The sequence below is a fragment of the Herpailurus yagouaroundi genome, unplaced genomic scaffold (assembly GCF_014898765.1).
Source record: "Herpailurus yagouaroundi ecotype Mexico unplaced genomic scaffold, PumYag 189, whole genome shotgun sequence".
Lineage (NCBI taxonomy): Eukaryota > Metazoa > Chordata > Mammalia > Carnivora > Felidae > Herpailurus > Herpailurus yagouaroundi.
This window is the reverse complement of record NW_024412420.1, coordinates 2692830-2718596: the sequence shown is the minus strand read 5'-3', so window position 1 is coordinate 2718596 and position 25767 is coordinate 2692830. Positions and strand designations below refer to the sequence as shown.

The 25767-nt window shown below is 38.5% G+C and overlaps 1 long non-coding RNA gene and 1 pseudogene across 2 annotated transcripts in view; one reads left to right on the top strand and one right to left on the bottom strand.

The window, feature by feature from the left end:
- Positions 1-22590: 22590 nt before the first annotated feature.
- LOC121044698 (glyceraldehyde-3-phosphate dehydrogenase-like) lies at positions 22591-23801 on the top strand (annotated as a pseudogene).
- Positions 23802-24752: 951 nt separating this feature from the next.
- LOC121044701 (uncharacterized) overlaps positions 24753-25767 on the bottom strand; it is a 4390-nt gene continuing 3375 nt past the window's right edge. For both annotated transcript variants that reach the window (XR_005797436.1, XR_005797435.1), the window contains exon 2: positions 24753-25044. This is a non-coding gene — a long non-coding RNA (uncharacterized LOC121044701). The remainder of the gene's footprint in view (positions 25045-25767) is intronic.

The window sequence follows — 25767 nt, the reverse complement described above, 5'->3', positions numbered from 1 at the left end:
GAAAAGGGATACAATCATTTTCTTTTCTTCATATTCCTTCTGTTTGAAATTGCACAAGGGGGGAAATTATTTGAGTGTGCGGTACAGCACAGAATATACCAAAATTTGAAGGCTGCAAGGACAATCCTTTGTACCTAGACAGGGTGTCTGTTGGGGCACTAAAATAATGAAGTGATTTGCCTTGGCTTGTATACTTCATTAGTGCCAGAATGCTAGTTTTGTCACTAACAGCTCAACTTGTTAAGCCTTCTCTGTGTAAGTTCTAAAAGACTGCATCGTGAATGCTCTCTGTGTGACTCTTAACCCACTCATGCTCTCTCACTTAAGGTGTCTTTTATTCTCTTCCATATGCAGCCCCTTTTGATTAAAAAAAAAAAAGTACTGCTTAATCTTGCTTTGAATGAGTAAGTGCTCAAGATGCAATAGGCTTCCGGCAGGTCTTCCTTCCTTTGCCACTGGGGGCTGTTATATGAATGTGGGTCTAAGGACACTGAAGAAATTTTCAGCATTGCACCATACAAGCAAATGTTCAATGTCCAACCAAATGGCTCATTCTATATGGGACAAAAATAGATGGAAATGTGTTATTTGTGATTCAGCTTGGCTTGCGGTTTTGACTTAGCAACTGATTTCATTTTTATATCCTGCTCTGTTCTCTACAGTGACTTAAAAATGTAGTGTAGAAACTTAAAAAAAAAGTATCTGTTATTCTCAGTGGCTCCAAATGGATCTTTAAAAGAGCCTAAAAGCAAAATAGAATGCAATTCACTGTAGATCCATCTGCTTTCAGGTCTTTTGGAGGGGGGCGGGGCGAGCATGTTAAAGAATCGTACTGCTTTCTCACTGGTTATAAAAGCAATATATGTTTGTGGTGACTATAGCATAATGTATAAAGAAGTTGAATCACCATATTGTACACCTGAAATGAATATAGCATTTTATGTTAATTATGCTAGAATTAAAATTGTTTTAAATTATGCAGTTGTCTAATAGTAACTTAAAAAAATGTTTTTTAAACTGAGTATAACTGACATGCAATATTACATTAATTTCAGGTGTACAACATGGTGATTCAACAATTCTATACATTACTCAGTGCTCATCACAATAAGTGTACTCTGAATCCCCTTCGCCTAGAAAATATGAATGAATGAATAAGGAACAAGTCAATACATTCAAAATATATTGTATATCTCAAGTGAAGCACTATATAAAATGTTGGAAACTCTTGAAAGTATACATATATGAAATAAAACTCAATTTATGACTATTTTTGTATACTATCATTAATATACATTATTGTTACCATAAATCCAACTTTAACTCCACAGCTAGGCAATTGTGGCAGACATTAGTGGCCCTCATAAACTGTATATTTTGGTATAGTCTTGTGTCATCTTGTGTCATCTACTGTCACATCAGCTCAGCTTGGCCATGTGGTTTAGATTGACCAACGTGGTACAAACAGAAGACTGGAGCTCTGAACCACTATGTATAGAAGTCCAGCAACTCTGTTGCAGCATCCACGGGGAAAAACAAGGATGCTCAGTTAGCCCCCAGATGTCTCAGCCATCTCAGGTGAGGCTCCACACATGAAGGAAGAAGCCATTTTGAACATTGCAGCCCTATCAGACACCACAGGGAACAAAACAGCCATCTGTGCCCAGCTCTAATTGCAGAATAAGTCAGAACAAAAATTTGTTATTTTGCTTAAGTCTTTATGTTTTTGGGTAATCTTATGCAGCAACAGATAACTGAATCAGCAATATAATTGTTTTATAAGCAAACAGTTGTTTAAATGTGTTTTCATTTATACTAATTCATTTGCTCACCTTTAAAAGCCTGTATCCTAGTTCCTTCTTATAGAATATTTTTTCTTCTTCATGAAATAGATCCATTTGAAGATTTAAAGAAAGCAATATATGTTTGCTGTGGAAATTTTTAAAAGAAATGAAATAAAAATCACCAGTAAAAAAAAATATCATCAATAATGCCAAAACCCGAAGATAATCACTACTAACGTTTTGGGATATTTTCTTTCAGTATTTTTTCTATAAGGATGGCCAGTTTCAAGGGCATGGGACCTGTGCAGGACTCATTCAGAAGTGCCTTACATTTGGTGTAAGGCTTTACTACTGCTATCTTGGAATTATTAATAATTTTTTTAGTGTTTATTTATTTCAAGAAGGGGGAGGGGCAGAGAGAAAGAGGGACAAAGAGAATCCCAAGAGGATGCCATGCTGTCAGTGCAGAACCCCACATGGGGCTCGATTTCAGGAATGTGAGATCAGGTCTTTTCTAAATAATAGTAATTCACTATAGCTGCACTTTCTGTTTCGTGGAGGAAAGTTTTATTAATTATAAGGGAAAGGGAATATATGGAACTAAACAATTATAGTAAACATAAAGAGGAGAAGTACAGAGAAGAACAAAAAAGGGTTAGTACATTAAATCAGGGACTCAGGGGCACCTGGGTGGCTCAGTCGGCTGGGTGTCCAACTTCAGCTCAGGTCATGATCTCACAGTTCGTGGGTTCGAGCCCCACATCAGGCTCTGTGTTGAGAGTCCAGAGCCTGGAGCCTGCTTCAGATTCTGTGTCTTCCTCTCTCACTGTCCCTCCCCTGCTCGTACTCTGTCTCTCTCTCTCTCTCTCTCAAAAATAAATAAACATTAAATCAGGGACTCACAACATCCAACCTTCTGGCTGGGGAAGCCCTGCAGATAACAGCCCAGTTGGAGTCCCGATTGAGGGTCCTGGGCAGAGCATCCTCCCCTCAGGTGAGGCTTCTAACTGTTCCTGACAGAGCAACATTACCCTGTGTGTGATCTGTGGTTAGTCATTAAGTTTGCCTAAGTGCCATCCTGAGAATCTGGGTGTTTTTCTCTGTTTCTCTTATCACATCTCACAATGTTAGGATCCTGGGTGTCTGCATATTTCTCTTCCCTCCCTGATCCATTCCAGAGGGCCAGCCTGGTCTGGTTTAAGGAGGCAAAGTTAATTCCTCTTGGTGTCAGGAACAGAAGAGCCAATTCTGATCCTGAGGCCAGATATGGAGCAGAAGCCAACTAAGCCTTCCACGAGTGTGTACGTACAACTCTGGCAGAAATGCATGACAAGCCACACAAACAGAACAAGGTCCCGAGCCAAAATCAAGAGTCAGACACTCAACTGACTGAGCCACCCAGGCAACAATTTTTGAACAAGAGGTCCTGCATTTTCATTTTGCACTGAGCCCTGCAAATTGTGTAGCCAGTTCTGTTTACAGACATTCTTATATACACATCTATGAATTATATGCATATATGTTTATAATCTATGTCATTAAAGCTCCAAAATTCTTCTTAAATGTTATTTTAAATACTCGCATAATATTTCATCATATGGAAACAATCATGTATTTAATTATGTTTCTATTTTTTTTATATTTATTTATTTTTGAGAGCCAGAGAGACAGAGCATGAGCAGGGGAGGGGCAGAGAGAGATGAAGACACAGAATCTGAGGCAGGCTCCAGGCTCTGAGCTGTCATGGGGCTTGAACTCACAAGCTGTGAGATCATGTCCTGAGCTGAACTCGGACACTTAACCGACTGAGCCACCTAGGTGCCCCTATGTTTCTATTTTGGCACCGAGATTGTATAAAGTTTTATACTGTTATGATGAGGATGTCTTTTTATATTATTTTAAAGATCTATTTCTAATTATTTCCTTAACATAACATCCCAGAAATAAAACTGAAGGGATAAAGTTATTTGAATACTGCTGGAACCTTGTATTTAAATTGCCAAAAAGCTTTCCAGAAAGATTACTATTACCAGCAGAGTATAAGAAACTCCTTCTTCATACCCTTAGCAGCAGAGAATATTCTAATTAAAAAGTATTTGGTAATTGAATACATTAAAATATTGTCCAGTTAATTTGCATTTCTTTGACTACCAATAAAGGAAGCTTTTATTTTTTTAATTTTTTTTTTAATTTTTTTTTCCAACGTTTATTTATTTTTGGGACAGAGAGAGACAGAGCATGAACGGGGGAGGGGCAGAGAGAGAGGGAGACACAGGATCGGAAACAGGCTCCAGGCTCTGAGCCATCAGCCCAGAGCCCGATGCGGGGCTCGAACTCCCGGACCGCGAGATCGTGACCTGGCTGAAGTCGGACGCTTAACCGACTGCGCCACCCAGGCGCCCCTAAAGGAAGCTTTTAATATATATATATATTTACTAGTAGTTTTTATTTCTTCTTGGAATTGCCTAAGGTGCAAACTTCTCAACATGTTTTTAAAAAAATTTTTTTAATGTTTATTTATTTTGGAGAGAGAGCACAAGTGGGGGAGGGGCAGAGAAAGAGGGAGACACAGAATCCAAAGCAGGTTCCAGGCTCCGAGTTGTCAGCACAGAGCCCAATGTGGGGCTCACACTCATGAACCCTGAGATGATGACCTGAGCCAAAGCCAGCCGCTTAACCGATTGAGACACCCAGGCGCCCCCTACACATGGTTTTTAAGGCCCTTTGTGTCCACCAGTCTAGCTTTATCTTATCTATTCCCTTCCTTCTCACCCACCCCATTCTATTCTAATTTCCAGCCATACTGAATTGTATTCAGTTTCTAGAAGTTGTCATGCTTTCTCTTGCTTCTGGACCTTTAAACATTCTACATACATACTATTGTGGATATATGCCTATATCCCTGTTTGGTTAACTTCTACTTGTCCTTCAGCTCTCAGCTTAAATATTACTTTCTTTGAGAGCTTTCCTTGACCATCAAATTAGGTTGGGTGCTCCCAAATCACTCTGCTCTTCTTCTTTTTCTCCTCCTTATTTTTAGTAAAATTTTTATTTTGGGATAATTTTATATTTTCAGAAGAGTTGCAAAGATAGTACAGAATTCCCATATATCCTTTACCCAACTTCCCCTAATATTAGCATGTTCATAACTGTGGCACATTTGTCAAAACTAAAACTGAACATAGATATGCTATTACCTATACTATACTCTTTATTTGGATTTCAGTAATTTTTCCACTAATGTCCTTTTTCTGTTTCAGGATCCAGTCTAGGATAATACACTGCATTTAATCATGTCTCTTTACTCCCCTGTACTTCTTATGTTTTATTCTAGTTGCCTCCCCTCCTAGTATATAAGCTCTGTGACAGCAGGGACTACATACTTTTCACCATTTCATCCCTAGTTCTTACAGTACCCATAATAAGCAGGTGGTGTATGTGATGGCATATAAGGCAAGATTTTTAAAAAGCATCTCTCAAAAAGGAGAGATCACCTTCCATTTAGTTGACAAAAACTCTTATGGTACATTTTCTCAATTATTTTATTTAGAACAAAATAACATTCAAAGGACACATATTAGCCTGAAATGACCTCAGTGAGTGCCTGGAGACTTGTGGAGATCATCTGTTGGAATCAGTAAAAATGGAGGCAAAGACATTGAAAAACATTTAGGTATGTGCATTTTAGGGGTTGTGACCTCACAGTTTTAAGGGCTGGATGTCCTTATAAACAAGGCTTTTAAAAAGAGATCAGGGGAAAGAAAGGAGATGGAGACAGAAGGAGAAAGGCTTATAAAATTCACTTCATAATTTTTTTTAGTGTTTATTTGTGAGAGAGAGAGAGAGAGAGAGACAGCACAAGTGGGGTAGGGGCAGGGAGAAAGGGAGACACAAAATCTGAAGCAGGCTTCAGTGTCTAAGCTGTCAGCACAGGGCTGGACACAGGGTTTGAACTCATGAGCTGTGAGATCATGACCTGAGCTGAAGTCGGCTGCTCAACTGACTGAGCTACTCAGGGGCCCCCATAAAGTTCACTTTAAAAAGCCATTCATTGGGGCGCCTGGGTGGCTCAATCGGTTAAGCATGCGACTGAGGCTCAGGTCATGATCTCAGGGTTCATGAGTTTGGGCCCCACATCAGGCTCTGTGCTGACAGCTCGGAGCCTGGAATTTGCTTTGGATTCTGTGTCTCCCTCTCTCTCTGCCCCTCCCCTGCTCACTCTGCCTCTCTCTCTCTCTCAAAAGTAATAAACACTAAAAAAAAAAAAAAATGTTTTTTTAAGCCATTCAGGGGAGGAAGTGAAGTACATCCCTAGTCAAAGCTATTGTCTCTTGCCTGGAATTGCTACCATAGCTTCCTAAATGGTGTTTCTGAACGCTCTCTTCTCCATCTACAATCTGCTCTCCATCAACATCGAGTGATTTTTTTTTTTCCAAAATTCAAGTCTCCTACTTAAAAAATTACAATGGGGGGCACCTGGCTGGCTTAGCCATTAGAGCATGCAACTCTAGATCTCAGAGTTGTGACTTTGAGCTCCAAGTTGGGAGTAGAGTTTACTTAACAAACGAACAAACAAACACACTTGCAATGATTTTCCAACTGGTCTTAGAAAAAAGACCGAAATCCTTAACAACCAATAAATTCTTGAGTGCTCACTCTTCTGCTTACTCTTCCCCCCCACCCCAGCCTACACATCTCAGCCTAAGCCTCACTTCCCATGTCTATCCTCCAGGTACATACTTTCAGCACTCAGCTGAGTTTTTCTTAATGGCCTGTGTTAAAGTTATAATTGTAATTACAAACTCCATGAGGCCCAGCTCAATTTTTGCTCACTTTTGTATCTCCAACAGCTAGCAAAGTCCCTGGCTTAAGTAATTTCTAAGCACCTGTAATTAGTTGAAAAAAAATGAAGGAGTCCTTTCAGCAAGGGTGAATTATCTACCTAGTGGTCTAATGGGGTAACCTTTAGTATTTGTACTTTTCGGTTTCTGGGCACCCAAACATTACTTTGAGTCCTGACATCATGAGACTTGACCATCTAACCTGGTTAAGACCATTGAGCTCTACAGCTCTGAGATCAAACACATGTCCAACTTAATTGAAGTTTTACTTGGAGATCCTCATTTTTATTTTTTTTAACATTTAAAAAAGCTTGTTATTTATTTATTTATTTATTTTTGAGGAGGGGAGGGGCAGAGAGAGAAGGAGAGAGAGAGAGAGAGAGAGAGAGAGAGAGAGAGAGAGAGAAACCCAAGCAGGCTCCACACTGTCAGTGCAAAGCCTGATGTGGGTTTGAACTCACCAACCATAAGATCATGACCTGAGCTGAAATCAAGAGTTGCATGCTTAACCGACTGAGCCACGCAGGTGCCCTGGAGATCCTCATTTTTATCAAACCACTCATCAATAATTGACATCTGCTGTCTGATTCTCTGAAGTCTTCCATCTCCACTTAATTTAATTTCAACATAATATTTACCACATGAGAATTCTTCCCCAAGCTCTCTTGGCCGAGTCCTTTTGTAGTTTTTCCAAGTTCCTCCCGTGGTTAAGGACAGTTCAGGTACTCTACTTGGAGACGAGGGCTTACTTTCCAGTATTTGTATCTGGCACAAAGAAGTAATATAAAACTGTGCAGCATGCACTGAAATATTCTCGGAGAATAAAGTGTTGCTTCTCTGTATCTTATTCAGTTTTGTAGCTCATGTACTTCTTACAGGAGTGAAGAATAATTGGGAGTTATGGGTAACTGTATCTCAGTTCTATAGATGGAACTGTCAGCTCTATGTTGTGTGTACTTCATGTAATATGTTTGTGAAGCAAAACTGAGTTAACAGCAATTGTATCTCCCATGCATGGATACAATGCTCTGTGCAACGGGTCCTGTCTATAATTTGTGTGGAGAAATTTATTTTAAGAAGTTGTGTCTTGTGGTTGCTAGAGGGGAGAGTGGTGGATGTAATAGGTGAAGGGGATTACAAGGTACAAACTTCCATGTATGAAATAAATAAGTCATAGGGATGAAAATTACAGCATATGGAATATAATCAATAATATTGCAGTAGCTGTGTATGGTGATAGATGTAACTACACTTACCATGGTAGAGCATTGTGTAATATATAGAATTTGTCAAATCACTATGTTATACACCAGAAACTAACATAATATCAACTACACTTCAATTATAAGATTAGGGGCACCTGGGTGGCTCAGTTGGTTAAACATCCAACTTTGGCTCAGGTCATGATCTTGTGGTTCGTGAGTTTTAGCCCCATGTGGGGCTCTGTGCTGACAGCTCAGAGCCTGGAGCCTGCTTCAGGTTCTGTGTCTCCCTATCTCTCTGCCCCTCCCCTGCTTGCATTCTGTCTCTCTCTCAAAAATAAATAAACATTAAAAAAATTAAATTAGAAGTGCCTGAGTGGCTCGGTCGGTTAAGTATCGACTCTTGATTTTGGCTCAGGTCATGATCTCACAGTTTGTGGGATCAAGCCCTGCACTGAGCATGAAGTCTGCTTGGGATTCTCTGTCTCCCTCTTTCTCTGCCCCTTCCCCCACTTGTTCTCTATCTCTCTCAAAAAAGTAAATAAACTTAAAAAAGTTAAAATGATGCATCAAAAAGTTAAAGAAAAAAAGATCTGTGTCTTGCACAGAGAAGCCATGATGCTCTACAACCCCTAGGCTATTTCCTTACTCTCTGTCTATAGGCCTAACCCAGAGTTCCAAACCCAGAGAACTCTTTGTTCCCTAACTGCTTCATTCACTTCTTCTTTCTCTTTTTCCCTGAAGGTTCATAGTTGTCTATGCAAAAGATCACTGAATTAAAAAGAAAACCTCCTTTCTTTATTTTTCCATAACATTTATCATCATCCAACGTAATACTTTATTTGTTCCTATGATTTGTTGTCTGTTTCATTCCCCTCACTAAAATGTATGCTGCATGATGCAGTCATTTTTGACTGTTTTATTCACTATTGATTGTCCCAGTGCTTAGAACAGTGCTTAACGCATAGTAGGTGCTTAATAAATATCTGCTGATAGAATTAATGATTCCCAATCTAAAAAAACAAGGGACATTCAAGATTAACTATATCATGCATAGGGCTTAAAGCAATTCTTCATTTCAAATTGCTGAACAAAATTCTCAAAGTTAAAAAAAACAACAACAACAACCCACTACTTTGGACGAGGATGTAGACATGTGGAACAAATGAGGTGCAGAATTAGGGAATTTAGACTGGAAATAACACCAAGGAGTGAGCACTTGGAGACAGGCTAGATATAGCTACGTATCACACATGTGGCTGGAGCCTTGGCTGCTAGAAATAATTGCCCTGAATAATTTCTGGGAGTTTATGCCATCACTGGCTCTGCTTGGTTCCACTTGCCCCCAGGTCTTGGCTACTTGGCTTACTTCCTTGCCAAACACACATTAAGAGATGATAGCAGAGTCAAGGGCTTTATAGCCATGGGAATGGGGTGGGGCAAATTGCTGGCAGTGAGGAGTAGGGGACTCCACAGCAGTTTCAAGAACCTGGTCCACCTGACTGGACCCATGCAGTCTCTGGCTTTCCCAGGGGCTTTTTGTAGAAACCAGTTAGCACAACTCAGAAACGCACGGGAGAGGAATTTTTGCCCTTATTCCCTACCTTCCAACAGATTGTTCTAAGATCCATACAGAGATATCTCATATGACTGAGCAACCAGTTGTGTCTCTCCAGGAAGCTGTGGCCCTTTCCTCCTTATTCTTCCTTCTCTGAAATTACACTCATCTCCCCTCTCCACACACCTCCAATACGCAATAAAAATTAGCTCTCTAAACTTTGTCTTAGGTTTTGTTTTCTAGAAAACCCAGGCTAACACATAGAGAAGAAGAAGAGTTCTCACAATTCAGTTTCAGAAAAATTGCATAAAACATAGACATACTTTTGAGTTCAAACTCTTCTCTTGTGTGCCTTACTGCAAAAAAAGTATGTTTCTACTTCAAATAAGTTAAAATATTATTATCTAGCAAAAGTCAAGTAACCATAAAGTGAAAAATTGGTAGAATTTCAAGTGAAGACTAAAAGACATGAAGAGGAGATAATTGCAGTCAGAAAGACCTGTCTAAAGTTCATTCCTTCATTCATTCAACAAAGAATGTGAAGCACTAACCTAGGTGCTGGAGACACAACAGTGAACAAGACAAACGGACTCTCCCCGAGGAGCTTAAATACTACTGGAGGAGACAAATGATAAACAAATAAGAAATATTTAACAGGCCTGCCTGGGTGGCTCAGTTAAGAGTCTATATCTTTATTTTTGCTCGGGTCATGATCCCAGGGTTGTGGGATGGAGCCCTGCGTTGGGCTCTGTGGAGCCTGCTTAAGATTCTCTCTCTCTCTCTCTCTCTCTCTCTCTCTAGCTCTCAAAAAAAGAAAGAAAGAAAGAAAGAAAGAAAGAAAGATTTAACATAATGCCAGATGGCAATAAATGATGAAGAAAAACAAAGGAGGGGATAGATAGAGATTGATAAAATGCTTTTTTAGGTAACACGGTCAGTAAAGGCCTCTCTGTGTCCCTGTGAAGGAAACCTAAGCAGAGACGTGAAGTCAGAGAGGCATTCAAGTAAAAGTCTAAGGACTAGCACCCTACAATGCACACACATAAGTTGTTTGTCAGATTAGCTTTGAACTGAGAATAAATAAATAGAGCAAGGGAAGGAGAAAAATTTTTGCATTTCTTTTTCATCTCAAAACCATCTAAGCCTGAACCTCTCCTAAATTCCCCTTGGTGGCTGGTTGCATTTTTAAAATTAATCAACTTAGGGGCACCTGGGTGATGACGTCCGCTCAGGTTATTTTCTTACTATTTGTGGGTTCAAGCCCTGTGTCAGGCTCTGTGCTGACAGCTCAGATTCTGTGTCTTCCTCTCCCTCTGGCCCTCTCCAGCTCTCTCTCTCTCTCTCTCAAAAAATACACATTAAAACATTTTAAAATTAATCAACTTAGCAGAAACTGAAGGTATTTCTTCCTTCTTCAGTGCAAGGTTATTTCTATCTTATATTAGCTCCGCACCTTGCCTGATATTATTGCCATTTATTCATGCATCTCATATCCATGTGATATGGTATGTACTTTGAAAGCAAAGTCTATATATGTTCAGCATTACATTCCCTGAAATATCTGGCACAGTGTCTGTCAGAGTAAGCAAAGTATTATTTGATGAATTAACATTTTTATTTTTATAGTTAATTTTTTTAATGCTTATTGATTTGTGAGAGAGAGCGAGAGAGCAAGAGCAAGGGAGAGAGAGAGAGAGAGAGAGAGCGAGTGAGCATGAGTGGGGAAGGAGCAGACAGAAAGAGGGAGAAAAAGAAGTCTAAGTAGGCTCCACATTGTCAGTGTGGACCCCGATGCAGGGCTTGAACTCGTGACTGTGAGATCATGACCTGAGCTGAAGTTGGACACTCAGCTGACTGAACCACCCAGGCATCCCATACTATAGTTAATTTTTGAACAAAATCATCTAACTCCTCAGAATTCCTAAATTACAAATAAGTGTTTAGCTTAGCTTCTTTGAAACTATATTTATGCATGCACTGATTTTTTTAAAAACTAAAATATCTGGTTTTGGATAAGTTTACCTAAACTTTCTGAGCCTTAGTATAGTATAAAAATATACTATACTTAGTATAGTATAGAAATAACAATTCTTATTTGGCAGTACTTGTTTGTGCAATAATTTAAAAAATGACTAAAATTAAAATGGCATAGTATAGGACCAGACATATAGTAGTATTTAGTAAATTATTGGTCATTCAATCAAGAAATTAGGAATTTTCAAGGTTGATCTAAAACCAGGTTATTTGATCATGTAAAGAATGTGCTAGTTATTTGTTAACAGCATGTGTCATTAGTTATTTCTTAAAAAAATTTTTTTTAGTTTATTTATTTATTTGGAGAGAGAGAGTGAACACATGTGCAAATATAACAAGGGGAGGGGCAGAGAGAGAGGGAGACAATGAATCCTAAGCAGGCTCCATGCTTTCAGCGTGGAGCCTGACCCAGGGCTTGAACTCGCGAACTGTGAGATCATGACCTAAGCCAAACTCCAGAGTTGAATGCTTAACTGAGCCACCCAGGCACCCCATTAGTTATTTCCTATCAAGAAACTATGATATTATCACAAGATTCTTTTTTAAATCAGCATTACCAAGATAATTTACATGCAACAAAATTAATCGACTATCATTGTGCAATCTTTGACGAATGCATATGGTTGTGTAATCACCACCACAATCAGTGTGTAGAATATTAACATCACTGTAAAAATTCCCTTACACTCCCTTTGCAGATAATTCCATCCTTCCACCCCAGACCTAGCGAACACTGATTTGTTTTCTGCACAAGATATTTTTTATTTATTAAGCAAGTATTTATGAAAGTCTTCTATTTGGAAGTCCTTACATTAGATACTTCATAGAATGCAAAGATAAGACAGTTTGTGTCCTTAAATAGCTTAAAATCTAGCCTAGTTGTATATAATTTTGAGATTATTTGTCTACAAATAATATGGGACTAAATTTCAAAGTGAATTATGCCTACTAATAAGGAATAAAAAGAAAAAGCATTGAAAACTATTCCCTAACTTTTAGAACACCAAACAAAATGATGTAACATCATGAATGCTACTAATTACGATTTCTTTAAAATGGCACAAATTTATGATTGCATGATGTTCCAGATAAATATCAAAAAGTGAACTACTTAAAAAATTTTTTTTTTACATTTATTTATTTTTGAGAGACAGAGCATAAGTGGGGTAGGGGCAGAGAGAGAATGAGACACAGAATCCAAAGCAGGCTCCAGGGTCTGAGCCGTCAGCACAGAGCCCTATGCGGGGCTCAAACTCAGAAACTGTGAGATCACGACCTGAGTTGAAGTCGGACGCTTAACTGACTGAGCCACCCAGGCGCCCCTAAAAAAAAAGTGAACTACTTTTAAAATTAAGTAACGTACATACAAGAAAAAAAAGTACAGAAATCTTAAGTGCACAGTTTGATCTTTCCAGGTTATTTAATGTCAACTTAGACCAGCTTTGTTGCCAATATAGTAAAAAAACAACATCCTAAAGCCTTTTGGTTTAGATAGAATAATTATATCATTGGAGGAAAGAAAGAGATAAGAGAATGATGTTCTGAAAAGGCTCACATAGAATTGCGGGATAAGTAGTGAGAGAAAGAATGGCACTTTAAAATTCATGAGGAAATGCCATTTAAGTTTCATGAATAACAAAGAGATTATTATGCGGGATCAGGTTTTTCTTTCATCATTACAGAAAGACACAAAATCATTATCGTGATCTGCGATGTGTTTTCCTCTGTTATTAGATGCTGGGACAAGCCTATTAAATGTTTTGTGTTACCCAGGGGAATGGTCACAGTGGTGAATAATGGCGGTCTCAGTGCACATGGCTTTCTATGGTTCTGATCATAGTAACTGCATTTAGAGGAAAGGAACAAATTAAAAAGGGCAGAATGGCTGGGTGGGCATTTTCTTGTGGTTACAAAGAACTGAACCTATTCTTAACCTTACCGCCTCTTGCTTCATGCTTTACTCCTGCCAATTCCAGAATAGACAAAGCTGGTATTTGTATTTGGAGCCTCCTTGGTCAATACAATGGGGACTGCAGTTCATTTCAGAAGGAGTAATACATGCGAATTGAGAAAGGGTAACAACATCAGGAGAAAAAACAACCTGGAAAAATACCCCTATAAACATTCATATAGTGGGGTCAAAAATTGTATCCACATTATGATTCCAATATGCAAAGAATATATTCCTCTTTATTTTCTTTGATGAACATAATTTTCCTTGTAAGCTTCCGCAGTGGGAGGAAAAAAACCCTAAACTTTAAGCTTGTCAATTCAAGGCAACAACCTTTTTCAGTTTCAGCAGTCACTGTTGAATAATACATTTTCTTCTGGGTAGGTGCAAAAATCTTCCACATTGATTCCTCCTTACCCTTGTTTCTCTTCAAAATAGTGTCTGGCTGTATTGAAGGATTTGTGATCTCATAGTGTCAAGGAGAGAAGAGGCCTGTGGGGTCTCAGGATGCAAATTTGGCCTTGTGGCAGAATGGCATCTCTGTGGACTGGTAGCCATTGAGGGCCCCTTTGGGATGTGACAGGTCTTACTTGCCCTTCAGGTAGTGTGCTGGTATAATCGCTGGGTCTATGATTTAGGCCAACCTCTCTAAATACTGCAGCCTCTTAGTTTCTATGAGACTCTTCTCTATTTCTGTCCTTTCTTACCAGGATGCCCTGTAGGCCACACAGGAGCCAGGACCACTGCTTAAGGCCAATCCATCCACACGCTTCTCTTTGTCACTGCTGAACAATCACTGTATTGGATGTTGTACCAAGTCAAATGGAAGCAGAGCAAGCCACTTTCCAACTTCAGCTTTCTCCTCATGCTAACTTACCTCCCTTCTCTAGAAAGTTGCCCTGGGGAAGGATCCTTAAGTCACAGGGACCTCTTTCCCCTTCCAAGGTCGCCCTTCACCCTCTACTTCTTCTTTCCTTCTGAATAGGCTTTCTCCATATCCTCTACTTCACTAGGAGGTGGGCACTGTATGGCTCCATCTTGATGGCAGACAGGGCATCCTGTCTTCCCCTGCAAGACAACTGGGAACAGGGGTTTAAAAAATAGTGTTCTAGCTTCTTTTTGAGGGAGCAATAAATGCTCTTTTTGCCATGGTGCTCAAAAATTATGACCATCAAGTTAACTGACTTGAAGTTATTATTATTTTTTTAAATAACTTTTTAAAGTTTATTTATTTTGAGAACATCAGAAAGCACAAGCAGGGGAGAGGCAAAGAGAGAGGGAGAGAGAGAGAGAGAGAGAGAGAGAGAGAGAATTGCAAGCAGGCTCCATGCAGTCAGTGCACAGAGACTGATGTGGGACTCAAACTCACAAACCATGAGATCATGACCTTAGGTGAAGTCAGACACTTAACCTACTGAGCCACCCAGGCACCCCGCTAACTAACTTGAATTTAAATAAAATCTTGGAAGAAAAAAAATAAAGTAAAAATGGAAAAAAATTATGACCATCAGGGAGAGAAAAAAATAAATTTGTGATTTCATATTTTAGGCTGCTCCTTATTTAAGGCCTTATATGAAGACAAAATTTCAAAATGAGTTTCAAAAAAAATTCATGTCTGAAGCTTGAGATGGGTTACAGTGAGGAAAATTACATTCCAATTATAACTTGGAGGACTTCGATCCCATTTCTTTTTTATTTGGCCTTGTCCTTTCTTCTCTGTCTTCTCCAGCATTGAGAATTCTCCCAATGACAAAAGACACACATTACCTTGAACATACAGAGAGTCAGAAAAAACAAAACATGGAAGCAACAAAGCTCCCATAAGAGGTATGTACCTTTTATATGGCTTGATTTCTTTCCTTCCTTTAAAAAATACCAGGCGTTGGTAAAGAGAGTGTTTTGGATGCATCATATGGACAGGAATACAGTCTTGGATCTCAAGGGTCTTCTATTTTCAACTTTTCTGCAAGCCGCTAGAGGGTCATAGAGATAACTAGGAAGACCTGTGGTATAATACAGTGGCTTTCCACTGTTTTGGGATTCTCTAATGTAGAGTCAATATTTCAGATACACGGAAAAGTATAGAAAATAACATGATGCTAACTGTCTATGTATCTGACAACAAATCTTAACAGGTTGCCATATTTGTTTCATACTCTTTCAAAAGAAATACAAATTACAAATGTATTTGAAACAACCTTCCCTCATTCCCTTCCTACTTACTATAGGTACCCAGAAGTTAGTATGTATCCCATGTTTCTATAATTTTACTATGTAGGTATGGTCCATGCTATTATTTTTTTGTGTTTAAATTTTTATTTAAACGATATCATGCTATAAGTACACTTTTCCAACTTTACTAATATAGTAGAATTTATTTCTACTATTTTATTTTGTGTTTTCCATTTACCATGGTTTTTCTTTTTTCTTTTTAATGTTTTAATGTTTGTTTAATGTTTTTCTTTTTTCTTTTTAATGTTTTAATGTTTTTATTTATTTCTGAGAGAGAGAGACAGAGCAAGTTGGGGAGGGTAGAGAGAGAGAGAGGCAGACAAAGAATCCAAAGCAAGCTCCAGGCTCTGAGCTGTCAGCAAAACCCCTGATGTGGGGTTTGAACTCACATGCCGTAAGATCATGACCTGAGTCAAAGTCAACGCTTAACCGACTGAGCCACCAGGTGCCCCACCATAGTTTTTCTTTACTTAGTTTTCTATACTTTCCTGACTTCTACTGAGTTATTGAATTGTTTTTCTATCATCTTTACTGCCTTGGATGTTATATTAATATATATTAATATTTTTAAAATATTAACCTTTATTTATTATGGGATTAAAAAGAGTTTCTCTGGTAAACAGTTGCAGCTTCAAGTTTATTTACATAAAGCTTTATGTGATATAGAAAAAGTATCAGAAAACAAAACTTGCTATTTTCTTTTTTCTTTTTCTTTCTTTTTTTTAATGCTTATAACATTATTTTTGAGAGAGAGAGAGAGAGAGAGAGAGAGGGGGGGGGAGGGGCGGAGAGAGAGGGAGACACAGAATCTGAAGCAGGCTCCAGGCTTCGAGTTGTCAGCATGGAGCCTGACGTGCGACTTGACCTCATGAACCGTGAGATCATGACCTAAGCCAATGAACCATGAAATCATGACCTGAGCCAAAGTCAGATGCTCAACAGACTGAGCCACCCAGGTGCCCCAAAACTTGCTATTTTCGTATAGGCTTATACAATTTTAAAATTGGTCTTTTCAGGGAGCCTGGTTGACTCAGTTGGTTAAGCATCCAACTCTTGATTTCTGCTCAGGCCATGATCTCACCGTTAGTAAGTTCGAGCCCCACGTGGGACTGTGTGCTGACAGCACAGAGCCTGCTTGGGATTCTCTCTCTCTCTCTGCCCCTTCCCTGCTCATGCACACGCATGCCCTCTCTCCCACCTTCAGAATAAATAAATTAGCTTAAAAAATAAATAAAATAAAGTTGGTCTTTTCTTCATTGTAATTAGCCATTAAACATTTAAACATTATGGGACACCTGGGTGGCTCAGTTTGTTAAGTGTCTGACTTCGGCTCAGGTCATGATCTCACAGCTCACAGCTCATGAGTTTGAGACCCACATCAGGCTTTGTGCTGACAGCTCAGGGCCTGGAGCCTGTTTCAGATTCTGTGTCTTTCTCTCTCTGACCCTCCCATGTTCACACTCTGTCTCTGTTTCTCTTTCAAAAATAAGTAGACATTAAAAATATATATATAACATTGGGGTGCCTGGCTGGCTCAGTTGGTTGACCTTCCAACTTCGGCTCAGGTCGTGATCTCACGGTTCATCAGTTCGAGCCCCGTGTCAGGCCCTGTGCTTACAGCCCAGTGCCTGGAGCCTGCTTCAGATTCTGTGTCTCCCTCTCTCTCTGCCCTCCTGGGCTCACACTCTGTCTCTCTCTCAAAATAATTAAAGATTAAAAAAAAAAACACACATATAACATAAATAAATAAATAAATAAATAAACGTAATTAGACTTTAAACTTTTTTTTTTTTCTTTCTGAATTTTCCTTTGTTGAGAAGTTCATGGTTGTCAAGTATATTTTCTTCATAGTGGTAAAATTAAGAATTTGCTTCTCTTTTAGATTTATGAAAATATACACTTTTTTTTATGCAGTGTTTACTCTTAAATTTATAGCATGCACACTCAACTAGGTCGAAGATATTGTCAGCCTTTTTTGAACAACACACAATATTAGAAGATTCACCCTCCCATTATTTATGTTACTTAATATTTTGGTTTCACCTTTTAAAAAATCCTCTTATATTTGAAGTATTTATCATTACTGCTTTTTAATACTCAACATTAAATTAGATTTACCATATTTTTACTATTTTTTCTGTTCACAGTTAGTGCTTGTTGAAAATCCTGTTTCCTGTATCCAATTTCTTTCAACTTAAAGAAAATACTTGAGTATATTTTAAGTAACAATTGATTATTGGTAAGCGATTTTAGCATTTGTCCTAAAAAATCTTGATTTCAGTCTCACTTTCTTCTTTAAGTTTATTTATTTATTTTTGTGTGAGAGAGAGCGTGAGCAGGGGAAGGGCAGAGAGAGGGAGAGAGAGAATACCAAGCAGACTCTGCACCATTAGTGTAGAGTCCAGTGTGGGGCTCAAACCCATGAACCATGGGATTGTGACCTGAGCTGAAACCAAGAGTCAGACACTTAACCGACTGAGCCACCCAGGCACCCCATGATTTCAGTCACACTCTTGCATGACAGTTTGAGTATAGACTTCTTGATTGTTTTCCATTAACAGTGTGGTCATGCCTATTATTCTATTGTCTTTTCTCCTCAATTTTTGTTGATGAGAAATCTGCTGATAATGTATTATTGTTCCTTTGCAGGAATTTTTTTTTATCTTGTTGCTTTTAAGATTTTCTTTCTATTGTTGCTGTGTTTCATTTTGTTTTGGTGTACATGATTTTCATTTTTCCTTTAATAGGGCTCAGAGATTCTCTGCTCAAATATTACTTTTTTCCTACTCTGTCTATTCTATCACTCTGGAACATTTGAACATATAGGTGGCCTTTTCATTACCTTCTTCATATCTGTTAATTTCCTTTTCGTATTTTCCATCTCTTAATGGTTAAGTGCTACATTCTAGGTGATTTCCTTAGCTTTGTCTTCTACTTGATTACTTTCTCTTGATTTATTTAAATGCCATTGAGTTTTTATTTTTATTTTTTTAAGTTTATTTATTTATTTTGAGACAGAGAGCACGCACACACACATGCATGAGTGAGCTGGGGTCAGGGCAGAGAGAGAGGGAGAAAGAGGATCCCAAGCAGACTCCATGTTGTCAGCAAGAGCCCAATGTAGGCTCCATCTCAGGAATGAGATCTTGATCACGAGATCATGACCTGAGCTGAAATCAAGATTTGGATGCTCAACTGACTGAGACACCAGGTCCCCCTCCACTGAATTTTTAATTTCAATGAATTTTTATTTTTGACTGTTTTATTATTTTTCGAATCTGCCTGTTTATTATTTATTTATTTAAATGTTTATTTATTTTTAAGAGAGAGAGAGAGAGGCAGAGTGTGAGCAGGGGAGGGGCAGAGAGAGAGAGAGGGAGACACAGAATCCGAAGCAAGCTCCAGGCTCTGAGCTGTCAGCACAGAGCCTGACACGGGGCTCGAACTCACAGACTACAAGATCATGACCTGAGCCGAAGTCAGACGCTTAACCAACTGAGCCACCCAGGGACACCTGCGTGTTTATTTTTATAATGTTCTCTTGTTTAATTATGGTTTCTATTCTTTTGTCTTTTTAATACTTTAAAACACTTATTTTGTAGTCTCTTCAAGACTTTCCTATTATTTCTAGTTCTTGGGGTATAGTTTTCCTATTTGCTTGTTTTCCTGATCTCTCTCATGATGGTTTATTTCTTCATCTGACGTGTAATTTTTTTGTCGTTGTGACCTCATCTTTAGTTGGATATGTTTACTCTATGGAAATTATATTGCACTCTGAAAGCATCCTCACAGGAGACTGTCCCCACATAACAGTTTTTAATTTTTCTATAGATTTGCATTTCCTACCGGTTTCTGGTATCTAGGGATTTTATTCCCTTAGGTTTTACAAGCATATGTTATGTTTTTGTTGCATAAGGCAAGAATAGACCACTCAGATTTAATTAATCAGCTTGTTGAAAGTCCCATGTAATGAAAAAGATAAATTTTCTGTCTAACTTGCAATTGGATTAGGAGACACAGCTAATTTAATGTAAAAATTATGCCTAAGTGTAAAGTCTTGGAATTATCAACTGAATGTCAGCATTTCAGTAATCCTTAGATTACTAAATTAGATTTGTTTCCTTTGCCTAGATTATGTTTCCTTGGTGTGTGTCTATTTACCTTGTCATGATATTTGTAAACACAGTGGCATTGGATAAAGGCTGGTGGTATTTTTTAACAACTGGGTTTAATTTTGCTTAGTCAAATTTTGTGTATTAGATGGAAAAGCACTGAAAATGCAATTATAGATAAAAGCCTAATTTATAGCAAATATCCATATTTAATAAGTAGAAATAAAGTTACGTGACATACACAGTTGGCCTGGAGATTTGGAAAACTACCATGGGCTTTTCTCTACTTCTGTCTAGTTGTATGACTGTGGGAAACTCATTGAAGATCTTTAAGTCTCAATTTTCTCATCTCTAAAAAAGGGGGTTGGCAGTTTTAAATTCCACAATTCTAGAGAGTGTAGAGATACACAGTGTCATTTGAAAATACATTGAAATCCTAACACTGCCAAATTAAATAAAATGAGAGGTAGAAGAACCAAGACACAAATTGCTCTTTTAAAAATAGGATGTAATATTTGGAAAATAAAGCTAAAAAAACCTAAAAACAAAAGTTGAGAAAACTCTCAAACAAGATTATCACAGATTTTAACTGTATAATTTAAAAATGCAAGTCCCTTTGCTAAATTTTTTCTACTATGAAGTGATGGTGCTTGAACAATTGCACAACTGTGTGAAAAAATAGAACCTTGACCCATACCCAAAAGTCAACTCAAAATGGCTTAAACCCTAAATGTCAAACTCAAAACTATCAAAACTCTAGAAGGAAACACATGAGAAAATCTTTGTGACCTTTGATTAGGCAAAGATTTCTTAGATACCACCAAAAGCACGATCAAAAGAGAAAATATTGATAGACTGGACTTAATCAAAATCAAGAACTTCTCTTTGGATGACATAATTAAGAAATTAAAAGACAAGCCATAGATTAGGCCAAAATATTTGCAAAGTATATATCTGATACAGGACTTGAATCCAGAATCTATAGGTAACTCTCAAAACTTAATAATGAGAAAATAAGCAACCCTTCCCTCTCTCACACAAGTTGAGAAAAGATTTGAATCCAAGATATATGGACTATAAATATGTAAAAAGATGTTCAACATCATTGCCATAGGGATATGTAGATTAAAACCATAAAGGACATACCACTACTCGTTATTTGAATGGGTAAAACAAAACAAAACAAAAATACTGTTAATACCAAGTCCTAGCAAGGATGAAGGCAACTCTCTAGATGGCTGGTAGAAGTGCAAAATGCTCCAGTCTCCTTGGAAAAACAGTCTTGCAGTCCTTATAAACATACATTTATCATTTGACCAGAAATTCCACTTCTGGGTATATACCCAAGAGAAATGAAAATGGTCATTAAAAAAAAAAAAAACAAAACAAAACCTGCATGTCAATGTTCATAGTGACTTTATGCATGATCACCAAAAAGTGGAAACCATATAAATATCCCTCAACTAATGAACTAATAAACAAATTGTGGTATATTTATACAATGGAATATGACTCAATAACCCAAAGAATTGAGTTACTGATATGCATTATAACTATATTCAACTCTAGATGAAACTCAAGGTAATTATGCTGAATGAAAGACCTATATGATTCCATTCATATGACATTTTGGAAGAGGCAAAATACAGAGAGAGAAAACAAATCAGTGGTTGCTAGGGCCTAGAGGTGAAGAAAGGAGTTGATCACAAAAGAGCTCAAGGGAATTTGTTAAAATAATGAAGTGTTTTATAACTTTATTATAGCGGTGGTTACAAACCATATGCACTTGTCAAAATTCATAAAACTCACAACTATACGCTAAAAAAAAAAAAAGATGAGTTTTGCCATTTGGAAATTATCCTTCAACAAACATGACTACTCTCAAAAGACTTATAAACAATGCTTATCACAGATTTTAATGGTAATACTTAAAAGTATAAGCTCCTTTGAGGGGTACCCCACTGGTTCAGTTGGAGGAGTGTGTGACTTGATCTCAGGGTCATGAGTTTGAACTTTGGGTGAGAGATTACTTAAAATAAATAAATTAACTTAAAATAACAAATATAGTCTCCTTTTTTTCCAATGAAAAAATTGTATCATAACAGGGAATCAATAAGGAACATAAAATTAAAATATCAAAATTAAAAATATCTGCAATATAAAATGTATATGCTTTAAAATAAGTATACTAGGGGTGGCTGGCTACCTCAGTCAGAGGAGCATACAACTCTTGATCTCGGGGTTATGAGTTCGAGCCCCATGCTGGGTGTAGAGAGTACTTAAAAATAAAATCTAAAAAAAAAAATAGTAAATATATACAGTATTTAAAAGATTGTTTGTAATTTTTTATCTTTTTCAAAATTTTTTGATTTTATGAAATGAAAAAAACTGTTTTTCAAAGAAATACTACGGTTTCATTTTTCTTTCAAATAATATTGATGATGAAATTTCTCGAATAAACCCAGCTTGCCACCTTCAGGCAAGTGAAAGATTTACAGAGACCATGACCAGAGATAGAACATTAAATTTTGTAGATTTCTCAATAATCCATAATCAATTATATTTTGATCACTCTATTATTACTGCCTTTGTGAAATTTTCTCTACCAGGACATCTCCCTGACATTTCCTGGAATATTCCCAACTTTCAAAGCTCAGTTCAAATGCCACTAACTCCAAGAAGCCTTCCCTGATCACTCTAGCTAGTTTTTCCTCTAAATATTTTATCTTCTTAAATACATGTAATGTCATTGAAGGTAGTGACCATGTCTTACACATATTTTTATGCCTTTGTATGGCTATTAAAAAGGGTACATATAAGGTTCTCTGCTCCTCCCTGTTCAACAGACAGCCGCATCTTCTGGTGCAGTGCCAGGTGAATCCCAAGACACCATGGTGAAGGTCGGTGTCAATGAATTTGGCCATATTGGGCACCTGGTCACCAGGGCTGCTTTTAACTCTGGCAAAGTGGACATTGTCGCCATCGATGACCCCTTCATTGACCTCAACTACATGGTCTACATGTTCCAGTATGATTCCACCCATGGCAGATTCCATGGCACAGTCAAGGCTGAGAACAGGAAACTTGTCATCAATGGAAAGCCCATCACCATCTTCCAGAAGTGAGATCTCGCCAACATCAAATGGGGTGATGCTGGTGCTGAGTATGTTGTGTGGAGTACATTGGGGTATTCAACACCATGGAGAAGGCTCACTTGAAGGGTGGGGCCAAGAGGGTCATCCTCTCTGTCCCTTCTGCTGATGCCCCCATGTTAGTGATGTGCATGAACAATGAGAAGTATGACAACTCCCTCAAGGTTGTCAGCAATGCCTCCTGCACCACCAACTGCCTGGACCCTCTGGCCAAGGTCATCCATGACAACTTCAGCATCATGGAGGGACTCATGACCACAGTCCATGCCATCATTGCCACTCAGAAGATCGTGGATGGCCCCTCTGGGAAGCCGTGGCATGATGGTTTACAGGCTGCCCAGAACATCATCCCTGCTTCTACTGGCACTGCCAAGGCCATGGGCAAGGTCATCCCTGAGCTGAATGGGAAGCTTACTGGCATGGCCTTCTGTGTCCCCACCCCCAATGTGTCTGCCGTGGATCTGACTTGCCACCTGGAGAAAGCTGCCAAATACGGTGACATCAAGAAGGTGGTGAAGCGGGCACCAGAGGGCCCCCCTCAAGGACATCCTGGGCTACACCGAGGACCAAGTCATCTCCTGCGACTTTAACAGTGACACCCACTCTTCCACCTTCTACGCTGGGGCTGGTATTGCTCTCAATGATCACTTTGTCAAGCTCATTTCCTAGAATGACAATGAATTTGGCTACAGCAACCAGTTGGTGGACCTTACGGTCCACATGGCCTCCAAGAGTAAGAGCCCCCTGGACCACCAGCCCCAGCAAGAGGAAGAAGAGAGAGGCTCTCAGCTGCTGGAGAGTCCTTGCCCCAACTTATCCCCCAACACACCTGAGAATCTCCTGACCTCCAGTTTCCATCCCAGACCCCCTGAAGAAGGGGAGGGGCTTGGGGAGCCCTACCTTATCATGTACCATCAATAAAGTATACTGTATCCTGCCAAGCAAAACAAAACAAAAGTGTACAAATGAGAGTTGTGTATTCTAATATTTATTGAATGAATACGTGAATGAATGGATGAATGAATGAATGAATGAATAGGAAGTCAGAGTCATCACTGAGCCTTCATTTGAAAGAGGGTCTATTTTACTAATAGAATAATGGAATTCTACACATTTATTCAAGATTATATGCATATGTATAAAGCATCAATTTTCATTGACAATGATTAGAAGTGTCTCAATCTTTATTAATCTTTTGATTAAATTATAACATTCATGAGTGAATTAATGACTGCATGGTGAGGATCTTTATGATACTAACTCACATCTTAATATCTGGACAACAGAAACATAAGATTAAAAAGAGAAGAAAGTGTGATGGTTTCTTTTACATTTGAACTGAAAGATGGGTACTTCGCTAAGTTCTAGGATATGTCCGACTATTTTTCCTCCAAATCTCCAAGTTGCTAATATCTTACAGACATGTTAATAGAATACATAACAGTGGCATGGTGGTGCCTGGGTGGCTTATTAGGTTAAGTGTCTGATTTTGGCTCAGGTCATGATCTCATGGTGGGTTCAAGACCCACATTGGGCTTTGCGCTGACAGCTCAGACCCTGCTGACAGCTCAGACCCCGGATGGAGCCTGCTTCGGATTCTGTGTCTCCCTCTCTCTGCCCCTCCCCTGCTTGCACTCTGTCTCTCTCTCTCTCCCTCTCTCTCTCAAAAATAAACTTAAAAACATTACCCCCCCCCCCAACACACACACAAAGAAACTGATATGGTGTCGATCACATCACTCATAGAAAAATTCCCAACTGTTTCTATCTAGTTCTACCTGGTTTAGGAGTGAGGTTCTTCTTCATGCTTCCACTCCCTCCAGAATGTACAAGCTCCCCTCCCTCTCTTTCAGGGCTACATATCCAAGACTGCTAAATGACAAACGTCATAGATTTTGGTTTTTTAAAGGAGGAGGGGTCCACATGTGAGGATGGTTCATCTTCTTGAATTCCTTCTATTAGAACTTTCAAGCCTATTTCTCTTACCCACTTTGAGGGCTCTATGCCTTCTAGTGCTCCTTATTTTTCATTACATTCTTCCTTCTTTCTTCCCTATTTCTAGGCCCAGTCCTATCAGTCCTGAGAGAGAAAATAACCAGTTTTTCATGTACAGGAGGCTCTAGTCTTGGCCCTCAGGTCAGCAATGTCCTTGAATCTTTGTTTCTACTTGGGTGAGGGCTGAAAAGGAAGAAAGGCCCTTGGTTTACAAGTAAGATAAAAATAGAGAAGGAAAATACAGAGAAACAATCAGATTCATATCTTGGCATACAAATCTGCTACAAATGCAGATTTATAACACTTACCCTGACTAAAAGTTTGTTCTCTCTCTTCCAATCCTGCATCTTTTCTCAAAATGTGAACTTGCATTTTCTCCTTCATCAGCACCTCTCTTCATCAGTTTCAGCTCTCGAAACACACTTTCTAACGGTACCCCGATGATTTCATTGACCACATCTTTTTAAAATCATCATATATACACTGTAGCAGTGGCATCTTTTTCTGGCTATCCTTTTCTTTCCCTTTCATTTACCTTGGTTGATTCTAACCAAACATTTCCAAACGCATTATGTATGTCTTCAATTGACTCTCTAATTCTCTTTTCACCCACTTACAATCTGGCTTCTCTCTGCCTCTCTTTACCAAGACAACCATTGTTTTGGTCAAATTTATGAATTAAAAAAAATCCATTTATTTGACACCATTGCTCACTATCTTTCCCTGACTTCCTGTTTTGATTAACTTTCTACATCTCACCACTTGTCTGGCATTTGTAAATTTTTGGGTTTTTTTGCATTAATTTCTTTGATAATTTTTCTTTCTGCTCCAGTTCGTTCGTTCTTTTCTTTCTTTCTCTTTCTTTCTTTCTTTCTTTCTTTCTTTCTTTCTTTCTTTCTTTCTTTC